The sequence below is a fragment of the Platalea leucorodia genome (assembly GCF_965183815.1).
Source record: "Platalea leucorodia genome assembly, chromosome: 4".
Classification (NCBI taxonomy): Eukaryota; Metazoa; Chordata; class Aves; order Pelecaniformes; family Threskiornithidae; genus Platalea; species Platalea leucorodia.
This window is the reverse complement of record NC_138826.1, coordinates 103,121,249-103,126,281: the sequence shown is the minus strand read 5'-3', so window position 1 is coordinate 103,126,281 and position 5,033 is coordinate 103,121,249.

Sequence of the window (5,033 nt, the reverse complement as noted above, 5' to 3'; positions counted from 1 at the left end):
AAAAAAAAAAAAAAAATCCTGGGGATTGGTTTGGATTGGTTTTGTTTCTTTTCTTTTCCACTGACAAGTTTCTAATCTAGTTCAGCTAGTCTGAATTTTTATATCTTCATGTTATGAAGGAAAAAATAAATGTGCATAGCCTATGCTATTCCATAGGTAGTGGAATAAGGAGATTTAGATTTTATTATTTCACATACCTTTTCTTACTATTACTTTGGTGATATTTGGGGTTTGTCCAAGAACATACTGGTTTTCTGTTTTCTAGATTCAAACACTGTTTGAAATGGTGTTGATCACAAACTAAATATCAGGCAGGGGACTGTCTTGAACACATAGTTTACAGACCTGTCAAAAATGCACACAAATGGAGAAGAGCAGCACGACCACTTATACAGCACTTTATCTGTTAAGCACCTTGTAATTTGGAAGGAGAATATATACTTAAGCATATGCTTAGTCAACCTCCTTCCCGGATCTCACTGAAACATGTTGTTGTTGTTGTTGTTTAGTATTTTTCTGGATAGACATGTGTCGATAGATCTGAGTTGATCTATATGAATGGACACTAAATTATCATCATACCTCTCTGCCAAAAGTAGAGATATATCCCCTTGATGAATGAAAGCACAAGATACAGTGCTGAAGATGTGATGCTCAATCCATCAATCAAGACTATAGTGCATCTTCACCTGGAGGCTCATGATCTCTACAGGACAGGTGGCAGTTTAAGGTTTCTAGACTGTGTTAATGTTGTAAACACAAAATAGTGCAATGTAGTCAGAATGGGTGTTTGGAGTTCGAAGATATCTTCAGATAATGATGTTTTATATGGTTGATACATGTTTTTCACTGTAATGACTACAGCGTTGTTCTTTTCACCTGTTGGGAAGACCTGTGACAATTTGTAATGAGCGTTTAGTTAATAGTCTGAATCAAAGCTGCATGTATTTAGCTTGGGTCATCCGCTGGGGCACCTCTATGATGGCTGTAAACCTTAATCTGTCTTTTACGGATACTGTAAATTATCCATTTTTCCTAACAATAACAACAACAAAAAAGCGCTTTTGGTTTTTGATTAGATGGTTTACATCTATTTTTGATAGTGCATATTTAGAGTAGAGAAGTCAGTCATGACTTCTATAATGCCAGAACACAGTGTATAGGATTGTTATATATGTAGTTTCCTTCCATTAGCTACTCGTTGCAGATTCAGCTGCAATGAGTTATTAAAGAAGCACTTTTTCTTAATGATTATGTTTTTGTGTAAGTAATTGCTATCTGTACATGCCACCACACTTTTCAGCTTGACTGAGGCTGCTATCTCTTTAGGATGGCTACCTCCCTTTTTCTTTTTTTGTATTTTTTTATATATTGCTTAGCAAAACAGGGCTATGTCCATGACTAGGCCAATCAGGAGCTGCCACTATACAAGTAATGTTAACTCATCCCCTGTAGTAATGATTATGATTACAGAGATGCAACACCTGGCTAAATGAAGCCTCTAACTCATCAGGTACTAGAGGGTAATGCTTATGCAAGTGCTAATCCAAGACATAGGCCTTGGATTATATCATATGGTGTCTTCCCAGAAAGATGTGCAACACAGAAACAAGGAGCTCATGGTTTATGTAGGCCTTTGGTCCTCCAGACATAGAGAGGAGAACCAGCTAAGAGAGTGCTCTTACTTTAAGGTTCCCAGGTATCACCTTTCCAGTTCTGTCAGTAATTTCTAGATTATTCAATAGCAGTGGAAACATCATTGAATCATAGAATATTTCAAGTGGAAGGGATCTCAGAAGACCATCTCATCCAACCTCTTGCTCAAAGCAAGGTTAGCACTTAATTCAGACCAGGTTGCCCAGGGATTTGTCTAGTCACATCTTGAAAATCTCCAAGACGTAGACTGCACAACTTCCCTGGGTAATATGTTCTCCACTGCTTTACTGTCCTTGTGGTGAAATGTTTTGTCTTTAAACAAATGAACAAACATATATTAATTTTAGTGGAATAGACTCATTTATCTTCCTTATATTTGGGATAGATTTTTTTCTATGTGTAAAATGTTTTTTTAATGAAACATGAAAAAGGGGGACAGTCCTCTTTGTGGCCTTATGTTCACCACTCCTAGTGGACACGATATTTTCAGTCTCCACTGACCAGCTCTGCCAAGAATCACCAGTATTATAACCATGTGGCAACTGTTGTCAGCCAGAGGAAATTTGTTAACCACTTATGAGCTGTCCCCCAATTTTATAAATGTTCACAATACAGAAACGGCTGTTGTAACCTCAGCCTTGAATATGACATTGAGGTCTACAGAGGTCCGTGAATGCACTGCTCTGTGAAATCATGCTTTGACACCTGTATTCTCTCTTCAAGTTGCTTATCTTCACGGAAGAAAATAATCATTTTGCACCATTTAAGAGAACTCTTCAGAAGTTGTCAACTGTAGTAAGTGATACAGTTTTCAGTGTAAGCTGAAGCTCAGTTTGTGCCAGCTGATTTTCAGCTGTTCATTTGTTTTACTTTTTGGCTTATTCATAGGATCATAGATAATATGATAAGAAAGGCCCATTGTATCTGAACCCTCGCATAATGCAGACCACAGAATTTCCCTAAACTATTTTTTCAGGACAGACAGCGTGATAAAGTATCTTAGCAAACAAGAAAGAAGATTCAAATTGTTTAATGAAGGATGTACTTTTAAAAACTATTTGCACTACAATCTGTGTATGCAGCGAATAATATACAAAGAGAGAAGGGAAGGATTTGTGAAGTAAAGTTAGTCATCTGTTGGACCATGTGCATTTATAAGTCATCAAAATGAAATGCAGAATTATAAATTGACTTTCAGTGACCAGCATCTAACTGTCATAATGTGACAAATTAGTGACAAAAATGAAACAATGAAGCATGAGGTTTTTGAGAGATTGTATCCTGTAAGTAAACCAGTCATGAATAAATGAGTTGGTAGTAGTGGCAATGCAGGATTTCACCAGGATTTTTTTTCCCTTGTTTTGCTGAAAGTTTAAGGAAAAGGTCATACACAATCTTTGAGCTGAGATGTTATTATTGCTAACTTATTTTTAAAGCTTTTAAGAACCTTTTAAGTCAAAATGAACAACTCTGCAGTGCAGAGATTAATATTGCTAGAACTTCCTCACCTGAGAGCGTTGAAATGGAGGAAAAAGAGAATTTCAAAATGGTTGGCTCTCTGGGTACCCAGTGGGTGGATTTGGCTCTGACTGCAGGCACAGAGCACCATGCCGACTGCCAGCAGAGAACGTGCTCTTCATATGTCGCTATTATGTTCATTGCTTTGTCCAGAGTTTGAGAGTATTGTGACAAATGGTGGAAATGCATCTATAATTATTTTAAGAGTTGATTAATATATGATGACTACATTAAATTGCTTTGTGCATAATTTTCATATAAAATGGTGTGGTTTTTCTTTGCCTCAGTTGAGTCTAATTAGTCTACTGTATTAGTACCTAAGCAATATCTGTGACTTACTATTTACTTGTGATCCCATTCCTGCTCAATTAAATGGAGCCTTTGCCATGTAATTCATTAGGGGAAATGTGCCAGGTCTTTCTTCTCCTTTTCTATGGCCAAGCTACATTTAATATACTTTCACTTTACTTTTGGAAGATGTGCTTTTAGATTACCAGAAATCACAAAACAAGTGAACCCTGGAAAAAGCTTCTTGACTGTTCTATTACTACGATCAGATAGTCAGATCAATCTTGGAGTGTAAAACCCCTTATGTACTTTTAAAATGAAATATCTGTGTTTGTTTACTGCAAGAGTCTTGCTTGTTTAAAGTCAAACAGCCTATAGCCCAAGGGCTCGCTGTCGTGGTTTAACCCCAGCTGGCAACTAAGCACCACACAGCCGCTCGCTCACTCCCCCCACCCCAGTGGGATGGGGGAGGGAATTGGAAGGGTGAAAGTCAGAAAACTCGTGGGTTGAGATAAGAACAGTTTAATAATTGGAGTAAAATGAAATAGAACAGTAGTAGTAGTAGTAGTAGCAGTAGTAGCAGTAGTAGTAATAATAATAAAAAAATACAATAATAATATACAAAGCAAGTGATACACAATATAATTGCTCACCACCCACCGATCGATGCCCAGCCCGTCCCTGAGCAGCCATCGCTGCCCCCTGGCCAACTGCCCCCAGTTTATATACTGAGCATGATGCTATACGGTATGGCATAGCCCTTTGGCCAGTCGGGGTCAGCTGTCCTGGCTGTGCTCCCTCCCAGCTTCTTGTGCACCGGGCAGAGCATGGGAAGCTGAAAAGTCCTTGACCGGTGTAAGCACTACTTAGCAACAACTAAAATATCAGTGTGTTATCAACATTATTCTCATACTAAATCCAAAACACAGCACTATACCAGCTACTAGGAAGAAAAAAATCAACTCTACCCCAGCTGAAACCAGGACACTCGCTGAGGAGCAATGCAGCATGGCAGCTCAGGAAGGGTGTAGTGAAAAAAAAAAAATGCCTCATACCTTGGCTCTTACAACTTTTTGCCCAGATGTAGACACCAAGCCAGTTGGCATACTAATTACAACAATCAAAAGACTGTTGTATGTTATGTGCAGTTGCTGGCAGGACCAGAAGGCTTCTAGTGACCCCTTAGATGCACAGAAGTCTGTTCCTGCCCCCTCTCCTGCCCTGCCATCGGCAGCCCACAGTAGGATGCCAGCTGCTCTGATGGTGACACCCTGCTGCCCCAGAGCTCCCAAGGCTGAGGATATTCCCCAGGGGTCAGGTCTGGACAGATTTCAGATTGTTTTGCAGCTATTAGTGTTAAATGTTAACTTCAGTTACCAGCTTAGTTCTTTGTCTCTGCAAAGTTGATTTGATGATTTATGGTTTTTAACAATCACTGAACTTTGTCAGTGTTATTCCTTAATACTTTTGCCTTGTGTTTTTGGAAGCTGTTGTATGTTTCTTTACCTGCACAATGTTCAACTTCTGTACAACTTTCCTTTACAATACTGATCTACTATTTTTAAAGTAAA